Below are 23896 nucleotides of genomic sequence, written 5' to 3' on the forward strand. Positions count from 1 at the left end.
GGCCAGAGGCAGGACGTAGGTGAGGAGTTGGCAGCGAGATAGACAAGATCAAGGCACATTTAGAGGGTTGGCATTAGAGGAATGGCATGTGCAGGTACATGAGGTACATGTGCAGCACCGCTGAGGGAAGGGCAGGTCAGCAATGATCTCCTTCTTGACAACTCCGCTGGCCTGTGCCCTATCCTCATCCTGCTTGACCTCTCAGCTGCCTTCAACACCTTAGACTACCCCCTTCTCCTGGAAATATTGTCCAACATCTGCTTCACTGACACTGTCCTCTCCGGGATCTCCTTCTTTCTCTCTGTCCACTCACTCTCAGTCTCTTTCACAGGCTGCTCCACTTCTTCTCACCCCCTAACTGTGATGGGGCTCTGAAAGCTAATTTCTGGGTCCCCTTTTATTCTCTATACCCACTCCCTTGGAGAACTCATTTGCTCACATGGCTCCAACTTTCACCTCTATGCGATTGATTCTCAAATCTCCCTCTCCAGCCCTGATTTCTCTCTCTCTCTCTCTCTCTCTCTCTCTCTCTCTCTCTCTCTCTCTCTCTCTCTCTCTCTCTCTCTCTCTCTCTCTCTCTCTCTCTCTCTCTCTCTCCCTCTCTCTCCCTCTCTCTCCCTCTCTCTCTCCAGTTTGCTATTTTCAAGACCTCTCCACTGGGATGTCCTCCCGTCGCTACAAATTTACCATGTCAAAAACAGATCTTCTTATCTTCCCACCCAAACCAAAGCCTGTCCTCCCCCTGACTTTCCTTTTATTGTAGACGGCACCACCATCCTTTCTGTCTCACTCTCAGAGACAGGAATGAAACTACTTTCTCTCATTCGACCTACATTTTCATTCCATCTTTCAATCCTGCCAATTCGACCTTAAAAAGAATGCTAAAATCTGCCCTTTCCTCTCTATCCAAACTGCTACCACCATAATAAAATCACTTATCCTATTCTGCTTTGTTTGCTTTATCAGCTTCCTTGCTGACCTCCCTGAATCCTATGTCTCCCGTCTCCAGTCCATATTTCTCTCTGATGCCCACAACATTTTCCCACAAAAACGTTCAGGTCATCTTTCCCCACTCCTCTAGAAATGCCAGTGATTACCCGTCCACCTTAACTTCAAACAGAAACTCCTCACCTTTGTATCTAAAGGCCTCCATCACCTTGCCCCTACCATATCTCATTACTCTTCTACTACAATACAGCCCACACACTTTGCTCCTCTAACAGACCACACACTTTGCTCCTCTAACAACAACTTTCTCCTTGTGCCTCCTTCTCATCTGTTTCAACACTGACCTCTCACCTTGTCCTGTGTCTGGGTAGGAACACACTTTTTCATATTGACAGACAATTGCTCTCCCCCAGGTTCAAAGCCTTATTGAATAATAATAACGATAATAATAATTCTATGGAATTTGTTAAGCACTTACTGTGTACCAAGAACTGTTCTAAGCACTGAGGTAGATACAAGGTAATCAAGTTGTCCCACGTGGGGCTCACACTTTAACGTGAGGCACACATCTCCTCCAAAAGGCCTTCCCTGACTAAGCCCTCATTTCCTTTTCTACCACTCTCTTCTGCATCACCTTCACTTGCTCCCTTTATTCATCCCCGCCCCTCGACCCAGCCCCACAGCCCTTTTGTTCATGTCTATAGTTCATTTATTTTTATTTATATCTGTCTTCCCTCCTAGACTGTAAACTCTTTGTGGGCAGGGTATATGTCTGTTATATTGCTAAATTGTACTCTCTCAAGGGCTTGGTACAGTGCTCTGAGCACAATAAGCACTGAATAAGTATGATTGACTGATATACACCAGACCACGTCTCCCCTCACCTTCCTAGCCTTATTAATGTCACATTTTGTCCAAGATATCTTCTGTGATTAAATTCTCTTTTCCCCGTCTCCCTCTCCCTTCTGCATCATCTCTGCACTTGGATATCGGACCTTTGGGCATTTGAAATTTCCCTCACCCCCAGTCCCTCAGTACCGATGTAGATATCTTTAAAGTTCATGTTATAAATTCCTTATTTATTCATGTGAATGTCTGTCTCCCACTCTTATTATGGGGCACTCTATCAATCAATCAATCAATCAATCGTATTTATTGAGCGCTTACTGTGTGCAGAGCACTGTACTAAGTGCTTGGGAAGTACAAGTTGGCAACATATGGAGACAGTCCCTGCCCAACAGTGGGCTCACAGTCTAGAAGTGGGAGACAGAGAACAAAATCAAACATATTAACAAAATAAAATCAATAGATACGTACAAGTAAAGTAAATAAATAAATAGAGTAATAAATATGTACGAACATATATACATATATACAGGTGCTGTGGGGAAGGGAAGGAGGTAAGACGGGGGTATGGAGAGGGGGACAAGGGGGAGAGGAAGGAGGGGGCTCAATCTGGGAAGGCCTCCTGGAGGAGGTGAGCTCTCAGTAGGGCCTTGAAGGGATTACTATCCATAGTAATCAGTCAATAAGTACCATTGACTGATTAGATGCCTGATAGTAGAATTGGCAGTAGGCAGTAGTAGTAGTAGTAGTAGCAGTAGTAGTAGTAGCAGTAGTAGTAGTAGTAGTAGTAGTAGTAGTAGTAGTAGAAGAAGAAATAGTAGCAGTAGGAGCAACAGCAACATCGGTAACAGTAGTAATAGTAGTAAAATCAGTGATAGTGTTAAGCAAAAGTGGCAGTAGTAGTGATAATGACATTAGGAATACTAGTAATAAGAGTAGTAGTAGTGGTAGTAATAGTAGGAGCAATTAGCAGTAGTAATAGTTGTAGCAGTAGTAACAGTAGTAGAAATAATAGTAGTAGTTGTAGCAGTAGTAATGGCCTAGTGGACATTACAGAGAACTGGGATTCAGGAGACCTGTGTTCTAATCTGGGCTCCCTGTTCCACACTCTGTGACTTTGAATATGTTCGTTTAGTTCTCTGTAGCTCAGCTTCCCCAACAATAAAGAGGGATTTCAAATTTTGTCCTTCCTCCTCCCTAGCAGGTGAGCCCTATTGTACATACCCCAATGCTTAGTGCAGTGCTTGGCACATTCTAATCATTTACCAAATCTGAAGGATAACATTTTAATGACTGTGATAACAGTAGCTCAGTGCTGTGGTCCACTCTGGTTCCCGAGCATAGGAGGCAGACAGGAAGTGCGGAGGGGGGGAGGGTCCAGGAAGGAAAATGGAAATTTGACATGCAGACTCTGGCCAGGAGACACCCCTCCCCAGGCTACACTAGACAATGGGCTGCAGAGCCCAGACCACTTTTGATAATGATAGTAATCATAATAATAATAACAAGTATTGTATCTATTAAGCACTTTCTATACACCAAGTACATTTCCCGAACACTTGAGTGGATGCAAGATCACCAGGTTGGACACAGTCCCGGTTCCACAAGGGGTTCACAGTCTTAATCGCCATTTTACAGATGAGGGAGTTGAAGCCTAGAGAAATGAAGTGAATTATCCAAGGACACACAACACCCCAGTGGGAGAGCTGTAATTAGAGTCCAAGGGCCTCTGACTCCCAGGCCCAGGCTATTCAGCGACACTTCAGGGCATTCGTTCAGGTGACATCCTGTCCATTCACGACAAGCTCTGACCCCACCTCACCAAGCCCATCCTTTAACAACGGTGTCCGTGGCAATAGAGCCCTCTACCTCTGCCCCCTGCCCCGCTGAGCAATGTCCATCTGAGAGAGTCAGAAAGGCAGCTGTGCGGCTACTAAGCTCGAGTTCGAATGAATTTGGTTGATCCAAACCTGCGCATATTGATGCTTCTGAGTTCAGCACAGAGTCCAGGACCCATCCCGGTCACGGTGAGAAGCATCTGTGGGCTTGGGACCAGGGGGTGTCTCCATTCATTCATTCATTTAATCGTATTTATTGAGCGCTTACTGTGTGCAGAGTACTATACTAAGCGCTGGGGAAGTACAAGTTGGCAACATATAGAGACAGTCGCTATCCAATAACGGGCTCACAGTCTAGAAGGGGGAGACGGACAACAAAATGAAACATGTGAACAGGTGTCAAGTCATCAGAATAAATAGAAGTAAAGCTAGATGCACATTGTTAACAAAGTGAAATAAATAGAACAGTAAATATGTACAAGTAAAATAGAGTAATAAATCTGTACAGACGTATATAGAGGTGCTGTGGGGAGGGGTAGGAGTAGGGTGGGTGGGATGGGGCGGGGGAGAGGAAGGAGGGAGCCCAGTCTGGGAAGGCCTCCTGGAGGAGGTGAGCTCTCAGTAGGGCTTTGAAGGGAGGAAGAGAGCTAGCTTGGCAGATGTGCGGAGGGAGGGCATTCCAGGCCGGGGGGAGGACGTGGGCCGGGGGTCGACGGCGGGACAGGCAAGAACGAGACACAGTGAGGAGGTTAGTGGCAGAGAAGCGGAGGGTGCGGGCTGGGCTTTCTGGAGAAGACCGGGATGCCGAACAGGGAGTGCTGGGTTTAGGCCTGGATGCCACTTATCTGGTCGCTGGCCCGCTAGCTGGTCCCTCCGTGGGGGTGGAAGACCCCGACCCGAGGAGGCCCCCGGATGCGGAGACACTCTGAGAATGCAGCAGAAGTATCTCTGCGCACTGGTTCAAAAGACGAGGTTGTGCAGAGGCGATTCCGCTGGATTCCCGGGGGTGCACGGGCCAGTGGCTCAGTCCCCTCGGTCACTCGGTCGGTTTCCTCACCTTCTGCAGTATCTCTATGGGCTTCCACTGCTGGGTAATCGAGAGCAACTCTTGAGGTTGGGTAGGATCCATGCTCTCCCATGGCTCTGGATTTTGGGACGTGCTGAGGCTCTGCGGTTGCGCTTGAGCGTCACTGAGAGATGGACTGCTCTAGACCGTTGTCAAGCGTTGTCATCCGAGTCACGGCACCAAATTACGGTGGAAGAAAAACTTTTCAGACTCAATCCGACTGGCTTCCTCAAGTTTCCTGAAGATAGTCCCAGGTCACAGGAGTTTCAAGGAGTCTAGACCCCACAGCATGCCATCCTGGTTCAAGTTTTGGGTGCTTTGGTCTCGGCCCCATTAAGGTGTCTCAGCGCAGATCTTTGATATTTGTTTTCTTTGTTCCACGGCCCCAGGGCACCAGTTCTTTCCTCCTTTTATCTGGTGTTTTGGTTTTTTGCGGAGGTGCGGAGCGGGGAGTTGTGGAGGAAGTTCTCATTTGCTGCTCCGACGCCCTGCTATAAGGGGAGGCCTGGTAGAAGGCTGGAAATGGGGGCTGCAAGGCTGGGACAGGGTCGGCCCCTTGGGATCTGCCGGTCTAACGGTGTCAGCCGGAGGAGGGCCCTGGGGCAGACCCATCAGGAACGATGAAATGATAAAGCACGGCACAGGATCGGCCCTGGCAGGGCCCAGTGCAGCAAGGGGAAACAGGAAAGTGGCAGAAAGTGAGAGGCCACCGCTCATCCCCATTGGCGGCAGGTTTTCCCCCATGATGTATCAGGACTGGCAGATCTATGGCCAGGAGAGATTCTTTATGTGCCAGTGCGGAAGGTGGCGGGTCCGAGGGGGAGACCAGACCTGCAGTCACCCCGGCATGAGAGACGAGAAGAAGGGAAGGAAGGAGGGAGAGACCACGTGAGGGAGGGTGCCCGGCTCCCCCATCCTCCCTGATTGATACATCAATCCAGCGAGTATTTACTGAGTGCCTACTGTATGCTGAGCATTGTACTAAGCATCCCCCTGGAACCTTCAGCTGACAGGGATCCTGGAGAGAGTCAACATGAGGGGACAGTTAGGCCCAGGGGAGAGGACGATGAGGGGATAGTCAGATGGGCAGTGGGTGAGAACGAAAAGCATCAGATGAGGGGAGGGTCAGATGGGGGAGGTACAGACTTGGGGAGAGTCTGACGGGGGAGAGTCAGGACAGGGAGAGTGCCAGGAAGAAAGTCAGACAGCGGGGAAACATACATGGGACAGTCAGATGGGGGAGAGTCAGAGGAGGGCAGTTAGGCTGGGGAAGGTTATACAGGGGAAGTCAGCCAGGAAGGAGAGTCACACCTAAGGAGAGTCAGACGAGGGGCGATCAGACGGGAGAGAGTGACATAGGGAGAGTCAGACTGGGAAACGTTAGATGGGGAGAGTCAGACTGGGAGACAGTCAGTATGGGGAGGGTCAGACAGAGTAAGGTCAGCCGGGGGGAAAGTCTGAAGAGGAGAGTCAGACAGTGGGAGAGTCAGAGGAGTAGAGTAAGAGAAGGGGAATCAAAGGGGAGGGCGGAGTTAGCCGTATCTCCCTCCATGTCCCCTTCTTGACCCTTGTGCCCCGCCCTCTCGGGGCCTCGCCCCTTTAGGCCCCGCCACATACGCCACATGTCTGACTGACATCACAGGGCAGGGCGGGGGAAGGAAGCCTCAATTTGAAAGTTCATGATGGCGTCAGTGGGCGCTGCACGGGCTCTTACAGGGCCCTGCGCCCTTTCCCCGGCAGGATGTCGGTGTGGAGCAAGCCAGGCGGTCCTGGCACAGGGGCTCCAGTAGAACTTCCCGCCGCTGTTCCAGGTGGAAGGGGGTGTAGTGAGCACATACAGAGCAGCCTGCCTCCTGCTGCTGCAAACCCTAATCATTCCCTGCAGCCCTGGACCCGAAACACTACCATCATCATCATCATCAATCGTATTTATTGAGCGCTTACTGTGTGCAGAGCACTGTACTAAGCGCTTGGGAAGTACAAATTGGCAACATATAGAGACAGTCCCTACCCGACGGTGGGCTCACAGTCTAAAAGGGGGAGACAGAGAACAAAACCAAACATACTAACAAAATAAAATGAAAAGAATAGATATGTGCTAGTAAAATAAATAAATAAATAAATAGAGTAATAAATATGTACAAACAGATATACATATATACAGGTGCTGTGTGGAAGGGAAGGAGGTAAAATGGGGGGGATGGAGAGGGGGACGTGGGGGAGAGGAAGGAAGGGGCTCAGTCTGGGAAGGTCTCCTGGAGGAGGTGAGCTCTCAGCAGGGCCTTGAAGGGAGGAAGAGAGCTATCCTGGCGGATGGGCAGAGGGAGGGCATTCCAGGCCCGGGGGATGATGTGGGCCGGGGGTCGATGGCGGGACAGGCGAGAACGAGATACGGTGAAGAGATTAGCGGCGGAGGAGCAGAGGGTGCGGGCTGGGCTGTAGAAGGAGAGAAGGGAGGTGAGGTAGGAGGGGGCGAGGTGATGGAGAGCCTTGAAGCCCAGGGTGAGGAGTTTCTGCCTGTTGCGCAGATTGATTGGTAGCCACTGGAGATTTTTGAGGAGGGGAGTAATATGCCCAGAGCGTTTCTGGACAAAGATAATCCGGGCAGCAGCATGAAGTATGGATTGAAGTGGAGAGAGACACGAGGATGGGAGATCAGAGAGAAGGCTTATGCAGTAGTCCAGACGGGATAGGATTAGAGCTTGAATGAGCAGGGTAGTGGTATGGATGGAGAGGAAAGGGCGGATCTTGGCAATGTTGCGGAGCTGAGACCGGCAGGTTTTGGTGACGGCTTGGATGTGAGGGGTGAATGAGAGAGCAGAGTCGAGGATGACACCAAGGGTGCGGGTTTGTGAGACGGGAAGGATGGTAGTGCCGTCAACAGAGATGGGAAAGTCAGGGAGAGGGCAAGGTTTGGGAGGGAAGACAAGGAGTTCAGTCTTCGACATGTTGAGCTTTAGGTGGCGGGCTGACATCCAGATGGAGATGTCCTGAAGGCAGGAGGAGATGCGAGCCTGGAGAGAGGGAGAGAGAGCAGGGGCAGAGATGTAGATCTGGGTGTCATCAGCGTAGAGATGATAGTTGAAGCCGTGGGAGCGAATGAGGTCACCAAGGGAGTGCGTGTAGATTGAGAACAGAAGGGGACCAGGCACTGAACCTTGGGGAACCTCCACAGTAAGAGGATGGGAGGGGGAGGAGGAGCCTGCAAAAGAGACTGAGAAAGAACGACCGGAGAGATAAGAGGAGAACCAGGAGATGATGGAGTCTGTTAAGCCAGGGTCAGATAGCGTGTTGAGGAGAAGGGGGTGGTCCACAGTGTCAAAGGCAGCTGAGAGGTCGAGGAGGATTAGGACAGAGTATGAGCCGTTGGATTTGGCAAGCAGGAGGTCATTGGTGACCTTTGAGAGGGCAGTTTCCGTGGAATGTAGGGGACGGAAGCCAGATTGGAGGGGGTCGAGGAGAGAGTTGTTGTTGAGGAATTCTAGGCAGCGCACGTAGACAACTCGTTCAAGGAGTTTGGAAAGGAATGGTAGGAGGGATATGGGGCGATAACTAGAAGCCACCGTGAGCCCTAAATGCTCCCTGCAGCTGCGAGCCTCTGAGCCCCCAAACGCAGATGGGTGGGGAAGCTCATTCTCCACTCATCTGCGCCAGGGTGGATCGGGTCAGGTATTGGCCTCCCGGACAGCTCTCCAGACCCTGGAAATCAGCTGCAGCTGCCGACTCGGAACCCGGACATTCCGATCCTAATCCCTGCCTTCCTCGGGGGAGTTAAGATCTCCCCAACTCCTCGATTCCTCCGTAGTCCCCCGACCTCCGACTCCCAGACCCGGGATCTATGCCCTCTAGGCCCTGCTCTAAAATTCCCATTGTTGAAAAACTTTAAAGCCCAGTCTTGGAAATGACATGGTTCATAAAATATTTTCTCATGGAGCCCTTGTCCGCTGAAAACACCCATCTTGAATGAATAAATGAATCAACTCTGTGGAAAAGAAACTTTATATTGTACACATTCTAATAATGTAAAGATATTGAATTTCAGAAAAAAATAGCAAGTGAAAATACTTTTCTAATTATAATAATGATGGTGATTATTGTAGCAGCTGCTAAGCACTTATTACATGCCAATCACTGTACTAGGCTCTGGTGTAGATAGAAGATCATCATGTTTCACATGAGGCCCAGAGTCTACATAGGAGGGAGAACAGGGTTTGAATCCCAATTATGCCATTGAGGGAACTGGGGCCCAGAGAAGTAAAGTGACTTCTCCAAGATCACACAACAGAGAAGTGGCAGAGGCAGGATTTGAAACAGTTTCCTGCAACTCCCAGGCCCAAGGTCTATACACCAGGCAGCACTGCTTCCATCAGAAGCCGATCTAATGGAATCCTTGAGGAGTCAACTTTCACCATATTGACACATGCCCTACCTTCGGAAATATAGACCAAGGTGGGCAGTGTGAGTGCCTTCATTTTGCCGTTCATGATGATTCCTCTTTTATCTTCCCAGAGATGGAGGCTCCCATGCTCCCAGCGGGATTTAGAGACAAACCCTAAATCAAATCAAATTTGTGGTATCTCAAACCATCTGATTCCTTTCCAATGATAATGCCAGTGAGACTCAACTCGTCAATTCAACTCGTCACTGCTGACGGCACTACCATCTTTCCCGTCTCACAAGTCTGCAACCTTGGTGTCATCCTTGACTCCGCTTTCTCGTTCTCCCCTCACATCCAAGCCGTCACCAAAACCTGCCGGACTCAGCTCCGCAGCATTGCCAAGATCTGCCCTTTCCTCTCCATCCAAACCGCTAACCTGCTGGTTCAAGCTCTCATCCTATCCCGTCTGGAATAGTGTATCAGCCTCTTCTCCGACCTCCCATCCTCTTGTCTCTCCCCACTTCAGTCCATACTTCATGCCGCTGCCCGGATTGTCTTTGTCCAGAAACGCTCTGAGCATGTTACTCCCCTCCTCAAAAATCTCCATTGGCTACTAATCAACCTACGCATCAGGCAGAAACTCCTCACCCTCGGCTTCAAGGCTCTCCATCACCTCGACCCCTCCTACCTCACCTCCCTTCTCTCCTCCTACAGCCCAGCCCGCACCCTCCGCTCCTCTGTCGCTAATCTCCTCACCGTGCCTCCTTCTCGCCTGTCCCGCTGTCGACCCCCGGCTCACGTCATCCCCCGGGCCTGGAATGCCCTCCCTCTGCCCATCCGCCAAGCTAGCTCTCTTCCTCCCTTCAAGGCCCTACTGAGAGCTCACCTCCTCCAGGAGGCCTTCCCATACTGAGCCCCCTCCTTCCTCTACCCCTCCTCCCCCTCCCCCCCACCTTACCTCCTTCCCTTCCCCACGGCACCTGTATATATGTATATATGCTTGTACATATTTATTACTCTATTTATTTATTTATTTTACTTGTACACATCTATTCAACTTCTTTTATTTTGTTAATATGTTTGGTTTTGTTCTCTGTCTCCCCCTTCTAGACTGTGAGCCCACTGTTGGGTAGTGACCGTCTCTATATGTTGCCAACTTGTACTTCCCAAGCGCTTAGCACAGTGCTCTGCACACAGTAAGCGCTCAATAAATACGATTGATTGATTGCTTGATTGATTTATCAATCAATAAATCTTATTTATTGAGTGCTTACTGTGTGCAGAGCACTATACTGAGCACTTAGGCGACTATATTATAACAATGTAGCAGAGTTGGTAGACAGATTCCCTGCCCAACATGAGCTTACAGTCTAAAGGGGGAGACGGACATTAATTTAAATACATGAATTACAGATGTGGACATAAGTGGTGTGGTGCTTAGCAAGGAGTGAATAAAGGGAACAATTCAGGGTAATGCAGAAGGGAGCAGAGATAATGAAAGCTTATTCAGGGAAAGCCTCTTCGAGGAGTTGGGCCTTCACTAGACCTTCGAAGGTAGGTAGAGTCTGTCTGTCTGTCCCTCTCGTGAGAGGGAGGTTATTTCACTGGAGTGACAGGACGTGGTTGAGAGGTTGGCAGCAAGATAGATGAGATTGCAGTAGAGTGAGAAGGTTGGCATTAGAATAGAGGAGTTTGTAAGGGAAGCAGCATGGTCTAGTGGCAAAAGCATGGGCTTGGGAGTCAGAAGATGTGGGTTCTAAGCCCGGTCCTGCCACTTGCCAGCTTTATGACCTTGGATAAATCATATAAATTCACTGTGCCTCAGTTACCTCATCTGTTAAATGGGGATTAAGACTGTGAGTCCCACTTGGGACAACCTGATTACCTTGTATCTATCTACCCCAGCACTTAGAAAAGTGCTTGGCACATAGTAAGCACTTAACAAATAATGTAATTATTACTATTACTTGTTGGCTGGGCTGTAGGAGGAAAACAGTGAGGTGAGTTGGGAACAGGTGAGTTTATAGACGATTTTAAAGTTGATGGTGAGTCTCTGATGTGGAGGTTGATGGGAAATCCCTTGAGGGGCAGGAGGAGTGGTGAGACTTGGACTGAACATTTTGTAGAGAAATGATCCGGGCAGCAGAGAAGTATGGACTTGTAGCAGGGATTTCAGTGAGGAGGTTGATGCAGTAGTCAATGTGAGATATGTTAAGTACTTGGATTAGAGTGGTAGCAATTTGGAGGGAGAGGAAAGGGTGTATTTTAGCGATGGTGTGAAGGTTGAACTGACAGGATTTGGTGACGTGTTGAATATATGGGTTGAATGAGAGAGATGACTTGAGGAGAATGCCAAGGCTATTGGCTTGTGAATCTGGTAGGATGGTTGTTCTGTCTCCAGTGATGGAAAAGTCAAGGGGAAGACAGGATTTGAGTAGGAAGATGAGGGGATCTGTTTTGGACGTGTTGGGTTTAAGTGACATCCAAAGAAAGAAGGCTGGAAGGCAGGTGGAGATGAGTGATTTCAGAGAGGGGGAGTGATGAGGAAAGGCCCCCCCAAAATTAGAGGGGTTTAAAACATGCCTTAGGAACGTCAGAGCCACAACAGGAACCCAAATGAAAAAATAATTGATATTTTGATTTCCTCTTAAATTTAAGAGGAAATCAAAAAGCCAATGCATCATCTGACTATTAATATCCATGGTGTCCCGGGAAGGAAGGTGGTTCCTTTAGAGGATGGACAAAGGGAATTGCCGGCCCGAAAAATTTTTCGTGTTTTGGGGATTTTTTTTAATGGCCCATCCACCTTCCTTCCAGCATTGGGGTGGACACATGGCTAGTCGGAAGCCCACCCGAGTCTGTTCCATTTTCCAGAGTGATCTCCATCGATTTTCAAGGAACTCAAAGTACCTCTGGACTTTGGATATTATCACGAGCCCCGAGATCGTTGGACTGTTTTTTTTTTTTACAACGATCTGACCTAAAGCAAAACAGCCCACCTCCTTCTCGAATTCCTTCTTCGATTTTGTTGTTCACGGGGTCAAGAATATTGTAACTCGTAAAATGGCTTATTGGTCACGAAAACGCCTTCTCGCAGTCATTAGAGATATCTTCCGCATAGAGGTGGTAGTTGAAGCCAGGGGAGCAAATGAGTTTTCCAAGGGAGTGGGTGTAGATGGAGAGTAGAAAAGAACCCAGAACTGAACCCTGAGGGACTCCCACGGTTTGGGGGAGAGAGGAAGAGGAGAAAACCATGAAAAAATACTGAGAAGGGGTGGCCAGAGAGATAGGAGGAGAACAAGGAGAGGACACTGTATGTATCAATGTCAGGTTGGATACTATTTCCAGGAGAAGGGGGTGGTCAACAGCGTCCAAAGCAGCTGTGCAGTTGAGCAGGATTAGGATGGGAGTAGAAGGATTCAGCTATAAGGAGATCATTGGGGACCTTAGATAGGGTGGTTTCTGGGGCAAAAAGGAGGGAAGAAGCTAGATTGTTGGGAATAAGGGGTGAATTGGAGGAAATAAATTGAAGACAGTGGGTGAGACAACTCTCTCAAGCAGTTTGGAGAGGAATAGTAGGAAGGAGATGGTGTGATAACTGGAGGGAGCCGTGGGTTCAAGGAAAGGGATTTTAGAATGGTGGAGTCATGACGTGTGGTCATCACATGACAGACTCTAAGCTTCTTGTGGTCAGGGGTCTCGTCTACTGATTCTATTGTCCTCTCCCAAGCACTTAATATAGTGCTCTGGCCACAGTAGATGGTAAGCTCTTTGAGGGCAGGAAGTTTGTCTACTAACTCTATTGTCCTCTCCCAAGCATTCAGTGCAGTGACCTGGACACAGTAGATGGTAAGCTCCTTGTGTGCAAGAATCCAATCTCCCAGCTCTGTTATGCTATATATTCAAAGTACTCAGCGCTTACTCTGAACACAGTAAACGTGTAACAAATGCAAATGATTGATTTGATTGACTGGTAGTAGTAATGGGTTTCATCTTCCCTTCCATATTCTGAGAGGAATTGGGAGTTTACCTTGAGCACAACAGAGTTCCTTTAAGTAAAGTGTCGTTCACATACCTGTTTAGTGCCTGTACAAAATTATGTGAAAAGCAGCATAGTCTGAATAAACCACAAAACTGATAAAAAATATTTCTTCCTATCAGTGACATGTTCTTATTTTCTTCTCGAGTATGGTCCGAGACACTGTAAATGTAAACTTTGGAATCCTTTGGGACCCCTAGGTCTTTATCTTGAGGGTCTGAAAAGAGGATCCCGTTAAATTCTGGATTACTGGAACTGGGTTAAGACTATCTTCCTTTTTTAAAAAATAAAAACTTTAATTATGTGTGTGGTATTTTTGAAGCACTTACTGTCTGCCAGGCGCATGTATTCCTTAGATATTTAGTTCATCGATTGGCGCTGCAGGGGACTCAGCGGTGAGCTGGAAACCTGGGTGCTATCTTCAATTGTTTCATATCATGCATAGGTTTTAACAGTTTTTAAGATGAAAAGAGCAAGGATGATAATAATGATGATAATAATAATAATTGAACTTGTTAAGCACTTACTTTGTGCCAGACAGTGTACTAAATGCTGGGATAAATACATAATGATTGGGGTGGAAACAGTCCGTGTCCCACAGTCATAATCACCATTTTACGGAAAAGGTAACTGAGATACAGAGAAGTGAAGTGGCTTGTCCATGGTCACACAGCAGACAAGTGCTATAGCCGAAATTAGAACCCCGGTCCTCTGACTCCCAGGACCATGCATCTGCCTCTAGCCATCTCATAAGAATACTTAGGTTGAGTGTGGAAATACTGACCATATTCTTCAGAAGAAGAGAGTCATAATAATCTGATCGTGTGATATATGGGCCAGATTTTGCACATCAGAAATCTGGAGTACTATAGGTGTTTTTGAGATAGTGACAACCTGTCCTTGCTCTTTTTGCCTCCGTATTGTACTACTGTGTCTCTCCAGGATACCATTCACTTTCAAAGCCTTACTGAGGTCACATCTTATCTACGAGGCCTTCTCCAATTAAGCCCTCTTTTCCCCTACTCCCTCTCCCTTCTGTGTCACCTAAGCACTCATATCTGGACTCTTGAAATGCTTGATATTCACCCCACCCTCGGCCCTACAACACATGTCTATAGTATTTTTTTCTTTATATGAAACTCTCTCCCCCCTATAGATGGTAAGCTTATTGTGAGAAGGCAACATGCTGCTGCTGTATTAGAGTCCCCCACGAGCTCAGAACACTCCCTTCAAAGCCCTACTGAGAGCTTACCTCCTCCAGGAGGACTTTTTAGACTGAGCCCCCTCCTTCCTCTCCCCCATCACCCCTGCCCTACCTCCTTCCCCTCCCCACCTCCCGCCCTTTCTCCTTCCCCTCCCCACAACACCTGTGTATATGTTTGTACAGATTTATTACTCTATTTCACTTGTACACATTTACTATTCTGTTTATTTTATTTTTTAATATGTATTGTTTTGTTGTCTGTCTGCCCCTTCAAGACCGTGAGCCCGTTGTTGGGTAGGGACCGTCTCTATATGTTGCCAACTTGTACTTCCCAAGCGCTTAGTACAGTGCTCTGCACACAGTAAGTGCTCAATAAATACGATTGATTGATAGTATAGGAGCAGCATGACCTAGTGGACGATGTACACGATTGGAAGTCCAAAGACCTGGGTTATAATATCCACTCTGAAACTTGCCTGCTGTGTAATCTCAGAAACAGGACTTAGTCAGTCAGTCAATTCTATTTATTGAGCGCTTACTGTGTGCTTAGCATCATACGTAGAGCTTTGGTAGCATAAAACACAACAGTGTAACATACATTCCCAGCCCATGATCGATTGATCAGTGGTATTTTTTGAGCACTTACTATGTACAGAGCACAGTACTAAGTGCTTGGGAGAGTACAATACAACAGAATTAGCAGAAACGTCTATTGACCATAACGGGCTTAGAGTCTCTAGGGGGATGTTAATATGAATGTAATTTATAACATATAATTGAAAGATATATACATAGTGCTGTGGGGTTGAGGATGGGACAAATATCAGTTTTCCAGAGTTCCCAGATCCAGGTGCATAGACAATGCAGAAGGGAGAGGTAGCTGGGGAAAAGAGGGTTTAATCAGGGAAGTGAAGGAGGTGGGGGGGGGGTAGGGCCTGGGGGAACATCTAGGAACCTCAGCTTCCTTATCTTTAAAGTGGGAATTCAGTAATGATCTCCCTCATGCCTGGACAGTGGGTTAGTAGGTGTGCCTGAGGATCGGAAAGGTGCTTGCATAAGATATGTTTGTTTGGATAGCAGTAGTGGCTGTGCGGCTCTATTTCATCTGCCTCTACCTAGTGAGGGGTTCCTTGATAATCTACTAATGAGCTGCATCCTCAGGTTGACACCTGCCAGTCAGAAGACTTAATACAACACCGAAAGAGGGAGGTCATGTCTGTTGGCTAGGAAGTGCCCGAGACACATACCGCTGCATTGCATCCAAATGTGTACCCACCCCTCCGGAAGACAAAGAAGGGAAGGGGAATGATGGGGGAAGGGGAACACAGTGCCACTGAGGGAAGGGCAGGAGTGGTGTCAACGAACAATCCACCCTATCCCTTCCCAGCTCTAGACACATAATTTAACCACTGAGACAATGGATGAGGCAGCTGTATAGAGTGGTGGCATATTCGGTCATTTCTGAGACTTCTCCTGATGAAGAGGTCTTAGCTCAAAATGCACGAATCAATTGTGGAAATGTGAGGCCCACTGTACCTACCCCAGTGCTCAGCACAGTGCTTGACATAGTCAAAGTACTTACCATATCTCACAGATATTATTTTCAGTACTAAGACAATCATGGCTCACTGGCATGGTTCAGTCTGTTTTCTAATTAATCAATCAATCACGTTTACTGAACGCTTACTGTGTGCAAAGGACGCTTAATGTGTGCAAAGGTCAGTACTAGACGGTTGGAAGAGTCCAGTATAACAAAGTTGGTGGATACATTCCCTGCCCACAAGGAGCTTGCAGTCTAAAGGGGAATGCAGACATTAATATAAATGAATAAATAAATAAATGATGGCTATGGACATAAATGTTGGGGGGCTGAGGAAGGGGGGAATAAAGGATACAAAGGCGACAGAGAAGGGAGTAGGAGAAGAGGAAACGAGGGATGAATCTGGGAAGGCCTCTTTGAGATGTCCATTGACAAGTTTTCGCAGGTAGGGAAACTGTCTGTCGGATGAAAAGAGGAAGGGCATTTCAGGCCAGAGGTAGGATGTGAGCAGGCGGTTGGGGGCAAAACAAATGAGACCAAGATGCAGTGAGAAAGTTGGCATTGGAGGAGTGAAGTTTTGTTGGATGGGCTGGAGTAAGAACGTACCACTTGGAGCTGGAGGGATGGACTGAACCACGAAGGGTGAGTTTGGTGTGGGAAGAGGGTGGGAATTTGAGGTAGAATGTACCACCAGGGGCAGGGAATGAGTGCCAGGTGGACGGTACCGGGGGCGGGGGGGGTGGACGTTTCAGGGAGAGTGAAACAAAACGGAGGGGTGTAGTTATAGGGGAATGAACCACTAGTGGTGGTTGCGGGGGGTGGAGGTCCAACCAGGGTGAACCACTAGGGGACGGCGGGAGTTGGATTTCCAGGGGACACAAACCACGAGTGTGGGAGGTGGGAAGAGCGGGAGAGGGAGGGGGGCATCGGGGGCGTGAACCACTATGGGAGAACGGGATGGATTTGGAGGGTGAGGGTAAACCTCTAGAAGTATAGAGTGAATCTCCAAAATGAGTGAACCACATATAGGGATAGGGAAATGATGTACATGGGCAGTGAACTCTACGGGAAGGGGAATGAAGTTCTAGATGGAGTGTACCCCTAGGGGAGGGGGATGGAGGTCTATAAGTAATGAACCACTTGGTGTTGCGGGGGAGGGAATTTCTGGGGGAGTGAACTATTTAGGCGAGAGGGTGGATGGAAACTCACTGGGAGAGGAACTTCTCCCTCACGGCTCTGCCTCCTGGATCTCCTCACTTCAGCCCAGACTTCACTCTGCTGCCCAGATAAGTTAAAAAAAATTCAATACACGTCTGCCCAGTCCTCAGGACCCTTCAGTGGTTGCACGTTCCCCTTCGCAATGGACAGAAACCCGTCACTATCCGTTTTAAAGCCATCTGTCAACTCACCACCTCCTACCTCAACTCACTGTTCTCCTACTATAGACCAGCCCACACACTTCCCTCCCCTAATACCAACCTCCTCACTCTTCCTCAATTTTGTCTATCTCACCACTGACTCCTCACCCACGTCCTGCCTCTGGTCTGGAACTCCCTCCAGCTTCACATGCACAAACCACCCTTCTCTCCACCTTCAAAGCCTTATTAAGGTCAAATCTCCTCCAGGAAACCTTCCCTAATTAAGCCCTCCTTTCCCCGGCTCTCTCTACCTTCTGCATCATCCATGCACTAGGACCTGTGACATTTGGACATTTGATATGCACCCCACCCACAACCCCAGAGCACATATGTACATATCTTTAAATTTCGTATTACAAATGACTTATTTAACCATGCTCATGTCTGTCTACCTTTGTAGCCTGTAAACCCATTACAGGAGTGTCTGCTATTTCCGTTGTATTGTACTCTCCCAAGTGCTTAATGCAGTGCTCTACACATAGTAAGCACTCAATAAGTGGCACTGAACGATTGACTGATAGTAGAAATAGTAGTAGTAGTAGTAAGTCGTACTAGTAGTAGCCATAGCCTTAGGAATTGTAAAAATGGCAGTAGTAGTAATAGTAGGGATGGGAACGGTTCTGTTCTCCATCTGCATCCACTTCCTTGGAGAACTTGTTCGCTCACATGGCTTCAACTTACACCTATATGTATCTGATTCCTAAATCTACATCTTCAGCCCTGATCTATCTCCCCCTCTGCAATGTTGCCTTCAAGGCATCTCCCTCGGGTTGTCGTCCCATCATCTCAAATTTAACATGCCTAAAACAGAACTCCTTATCTTCCCATCCAAACCCTGTCCTGCCCCTTACCTAGACAGCACCATCGTCCTTCCTGTCTCACAAGCTTGTAACCTTCGTGTTATCTTCGACTCCCCTATCTCATTCAACCTACATATCCAATCCATCACTAAATCCTGTTGGTTTGACCTTTACAACACTGTTAAAATTTGCGCTTTCCTCTCCTTCCAAACTGCCACCACGTTAATCGAAGCTTTCATTCTATTCCAGTTTGATTACTGTAAGTCCCTTTACTGACTTCCCAGCCTCCTGTCTCTTCCCACTCCACTCCATATTTCACTCTGCTCTCTGCATCATGTTTCTACAAAAGCAATCAGGCCATGTTCCCCCACTCCTCAAGACCCTCCAGTGGTTGCCCATCCACCTCCACATGAAAGAGAAGCATCTTGCCATTGCCTTCAAAAGAACACAATTACCTTACTCTTTCCTACCTCACATCACTGTTCTCCTACTACACAACCCATCCCGATCACTGCACTTCACTCCATCCCGATCAACCCATCTCAATCACCTTCTCACTCTACCTTGATCTTGCCTATTTTGCTGTTAACATCCCGCCCATGTTCTGCAATTACTCCTCCCTCCTTCAATGCCTTATTGAAATCTGAACTCCTCCAAGAGGGCTTCCCCAACTAAGCCTTCCTTTCCTCTTCTCCTATTGCCTTCTGCATCATCTTGACATGGTCCCTTCATTCACTCCCCCGATCCCAGCCTCACAGCACTATGTCCATATATGTAATTTATTTTATTTATGCTAATGTCTCTCCACGCGTCCAGATGACAACCTTGATATGGGTAGGGCATGTGCCAATTATATTGTTCTATTACAGTTTCCCAAGCATTTAGGTACAATGCTCTGCACATAGTAAGTGCTCAATAAATACCAGCGATTGAATAGTAATAATAAGAGTAGTAGTAATGAAAGTAGTAGTAATAGGAGTAGTAGTGATGTACATAATACTACTAATAGTAGCAGTAATAATAGTAGCAGAGGTAGGAGTGATGCCAATAATAGTAGCATTAACAGCCATTGTAGTAGTGGTAGTAGCTGTAGATGCAGGCCGTGGGTGAGGGGTAGGTGGTGAGATAGATAAAATGGAGGGCTTGTGAGACCCCAGTCACTCTCATATTATCATATCTCCCGCCCCTTCCTTCCTCCCCTAATTAGCGTCCATCTTCAACCGCTCACTCTCCACTGTTTCCAAACCCTCTGACTTCAAACGTACCCACGTCTCCCCCATCCTAAAAACCCTGTCTTGACCCCACTTCCCCTTCTAGTTATTGTCCTATCTCCCTCCTACCATTCCTTTCTAAACTCCTAGAACGAGTCATCTACACCCCCTGCCTCGAATTCCTCAATGCCAACTCTGTCCTTGACCCCCTTCAATCTGGCTTCCGTCCCCTAAACTCCACTGAAACTGCCCTCTCAAAGGTCACCAATGACCTCATTCTTGCTAACTCCAACGGCTACTACTCTAGGCTAATCCTCCCCGACCTCTCAACTGCCTTCGACACTGTGAACCACCCCCTTCTCCTCAACACGCTATTCAACCTTGGCTTCACAGACTCCGTGCTCTCCTGGTTCTCCTCTTATCTCTCCGGCCGTTCATTCTCAGTCACCTTTGCAGGCTCCTTCTCCCCCTCCCATCCCCTTACTCTAGGGGTTCCTCAGGGGTCGGTTCCTGGTCCCCTTTTGTTTTCTATCTACACTCACTCCCTTGGTGAACTCATTCGCTCCCATGGCTTCAACTATCATCTCTATGCCGATGTCACACAAATCTACATCTCTGCCCCTGCTCTCTTTTCCCCTCCCTTTCAGGCTCGTGTCTCCTCCGGCCTTCAGGACACTCTCCATTGGATGTCTGCCCGCCATCTAAAACTCAATATTGTCCAAGACTGAACTCCTTATCTTCCCTCCCAAATCCTGGCTTCTCCCTGAATTTCCCGTCACTGTAGATGGCACTACCATCCTTCCCGTCTCACAAACCCGCTACCTTGGTGTCATCGTCGACTCCGCCCTCTAGTTCACGCCTCACATCTAATCTGTTATCAAAACCTGCTGGTCTCCCCTCCACAACATTGCCAAGATCCGCCCTTTCCTCTCCATCCAAACCGCTAACCTGCTCGTTCAAGCTCTCATCCTATCCCGTCTGGACTACTGTATCAGCCTATTCTCCGATCTCCCATCCTCTTGTCTCTCCCCACTTCAGCTCATACTTCACGCCGCTGCCCGGATTGTCTTTGTCCAGAAACGCTCTGGGCATGTTACTCCCCTTCTCAAAAATCCCCATTGGCTACTAATCAACCTACGCATCAGGCAGAAATTCCTCACCCTCGGCTTCAAGGCTCTCCATCACCTCGCCCCCTTCCTTCCTCACTTCCTTCTCTCCTCTCTACAGCCCAGCCCGCACCCTCGCTCCTCTACCGCTAACCTTCTCACTGTACCTCGTACTCGCCTGTCCCACCATCGATCCCCCGGCCCATGTCCTCCCACTGGCCTGGAATGCCCTCCCTCCACACATCCGCCCAAGCTAGCCTCTCTTTCCTCCCCTTCCAAGCCCTACTGAGAGCTCACCTCCCCACGAGGCTTTCCCAGACTTAGCCCCCTCTTTTTCCTTCTCCTCCTCACCACCCCCCCGACCCTACCTCCCTTCCCTCCCCACAGCACCTGCATATATGTTTGTACAGATTTATTACCTATATTTATTTTGCTTGTACATATTTACTATTCTATTTATTTTGTTAATGGTGTGCATTTAGCTTTAATTCTATTTATTCTGACGACTCTGACACCTGGTCCACAAGTTTTCGTTTTGTTGTCTATCTCCCAGCTTCTAGACAGGTGAGCCCCGCTGTGGGGAAGGGCCAGGTCTCAATATGTTGCCGACTTGTACTTCCCAAGCGCTTAGTACAGTGCTTCTGCACACAGTAAGCACTCAATAAATAACGATTGAATGAATGAATGAATGCAGTAGTAGCAGTAGTAGAAGTCAGCTCGGCCTTAGTGGACATTACAGAAAACTGGGAGTCAGGAGTCCGGGGGTTCTAATCCAAGGCTCGTCACTTGCCCACTCAGTGACCTTGAATATGTTCCTTAACTTCTGTGTACCTCAGCTTCTACATCTGTCAAGAGGATTTCAAATCCTGTCCTTCCTCTCTCCTTAGACTGTGAGCCCCCTTTGTATCTACCTCATTGCTTAGTGCATTTGCTTGGCAGACCCTAAGTAGTTTACCAAGTCCCAAAGATAATACTGTTATAACCGTGTTAACGGTGGCTCGGTGTTTCAGTCTGGTCTGTTCCTGAGCAAAGCGGGTAGACAAGAAATGTGGAGGGAGAGGAAGGGTCCTGGATGGGAAAGGGGACATTACTCCATGCTGACTCCAGCCAACAGACGCCCTTTGCCCCTCCCCAGGGCCGCACTAGCCTCAGGCCCCACGTTATTAAGCACAACATGAGAAATTATTGATAATATTGATTGATAACAATGATTAGGTTATTTATTAAGCAAATTTCTACTTATACTCAAGCGCTAGGGTAGATGAAAGATCATCAGGGTGGTGGACAACAGTCCCTAATTTATATGGGTTTCAACAGTCTTAAATTCCATTTTACACAGATGAGGAACATGAGGCTTAGATATGTGCGTTCACTTGCCCCAAGGTCACCAAGTACAACCAGTGGTGGATCCGGGATCAGAGTCCATGTCCCTCTGACTCTCAGGCCCTGGGCTCTCTGGCCCACATTTCAGGGCCCCAAAGTCAGGTGATTCCCCACCACTCATGGCATAGCTCCTTCCCCTTCGGAATATCCTTCCCCCCTGCCCCACCCTGAACCTCACCAAAGCACCCTCCTTCAACAAATGGTGCCCATGGCAATGGAACCTGCTCCCTCAACCAGCCTCACTATCCCGCCCCGCCGGGCCCCTGTCCTGAGCGAGCCAATAAGAGCAGCTATGAAGCAATTAAGGCTCGAGTCGGGGCCCAGTTAGCTTCATCCAAACCTTTGTATATTGAGTTTTCACCGGTCTAGCACAGAGTCCAGAACCCGCCTAGTCCCTGGTGAGGGGACGCTCTAATATCTGTTCGGGGGTGGAGGGTGTTCACCGGGATTGGGGAAGATCCTGGCTGAAGGTTGAAATGTGGGCCTCAATGGCTAGGGCCAGGGTCCCCCACGATGACTGGAGGTTTGGGGAGGAGGGTCTCGCTCAGGGCCTTTTTGTGGCCTGTATCTGAAAGGCCAGTGCTTCCCTGTGAAGGAATGGCATAGATGGAAGCGCCTTCCCCTGTGTGCAGAACACTGCCCTGAGCGCTGGGAGAGCACTTCTGGCTCTGAATCAGGCCCAGCCCCATGGCCTCTCGGTGTCTCTCCGGTTTCAACGGTGTCAGAAGGAGGAGGGACCTGGGCAGGATTACCTGGAGCGATGAAATGATAAAGCACAACACAAGGTCAGACACCCATGGGGGCCAGTAGTGGTGTAGAGAAAGAGAAAAGTGGAAGAGCAGCAAGGGGCCGCCACCGTCCCCAACCTGACAACAGCGTTTTTTCCACGTTTGGCTTCTTTCCAGAGCCGCACATTGCGGATCGAGGGCTGGCAGGTTCCACAGCCAGCGAGATTCAGCTTGTTCCTCAGCAGGGAAGGCGGTGAGTCTGAGGGAGTGACAAGGCCTGGAGCTGTCCCGGGACTGGAACCGGGAGGGGGGAGGGAAGGAGGGAGGAAAAGACCAAGTGAGAGACAGGGCCCACCTCCTTCTCAACTAATCAAAAGTAATATAATGCTATAACTAGCATAGATATTACTATCAAATAATAATATCAGTAATGAAGCTATTCATTAAAAATATAATTATATAATTATATGTGATAATAACTGTTTTATATTATAATTTAAAAATTGTTATAATACTAGAATAGTATAATACCGCAAGTATTTACTGCAAGCTGAGAGTCCTGAAACTAAGCGCTTCCCAGGTCCCCCGGAGACACAGTCAGCTGACAGGGATCCTGGAGAGGAGTCGGCCTAAGGGGAGGGTGGAGCCCAGGGGAGAGGAAGATGCAGGGGAGTGTCAGATGCCGGCAAGAGAGCAGTTGAGGGAGGGTTTAGACGAGGGGGAGTCCCCGACAGGGAGAGTCAAACAGGGATGAGTGCCAGGGAGAGAGTCACAGTGGCGATAGGAAATTGGGGGGAGAGCTATACAAGAGAGGTCAGATGAGGCGAGATTTCAAGCTTATGAGAGCATTCAGACGTGTCCCCCACGTGTCAGACAAGGGGAGGGGTCAGACAAGGGGAGGGTCAGATGAGGGGTGAATCAGATGCCTTTCCTCTCCATCCAAACCGCTACCCCTGCTCGTTCAAGCTCTCAATCCTATCCCGTCTGGACTACTGCATCTGCCTTCTCTCTGATCTCCCATCCTCGTGTCTCTCCCCACTTCAATCCACTTACTTCAGTGCTGCTGCCCTCGGATTGTCTTTGTCCAGAAGAACGCTCTGGGCATGTTACTTCCCCTCCCTCAAAAATACTCCGTGGCTACCAATCCAATCTGCGCCCATCAGGCAGAAGAAACTCCTCACCCTGGGCTTCAAGGCTCTCCATCACCTCGCCACCCTCCAACCTCACCTCCCTTCTCTCCTTCTACAGCCCAGCCCCGCACCCTCCGCTCCTCCTCCGTTAATCTCCTCACCGTGCCTCGTTCTCGCCATGTCACCGCCCATCGAACCCCCGGCCCACGTCATCCCCCCGGGCCTGGAATGCCCCTCCCTGTGCCATCGCCCAAGATAGCT

The sequence above is a fragment of the Tachyglossus aculeatus genome, unplaced genomic scaffold (genome assembly GCF_015852505.1).
Source record: "Tachyglossus aculeatus isolate mTacAcu1 unplaced genomic scaffold, mTacAcu1.pri SUPER_30, whole genome shotgun sequence".
Lineage (NCBI taxonomy): Eukaryota > Metazoa > Chordata > Mammalia > Monotremata > Tachyglossidae > Tachyglossus > Tachyglossus aculeatus.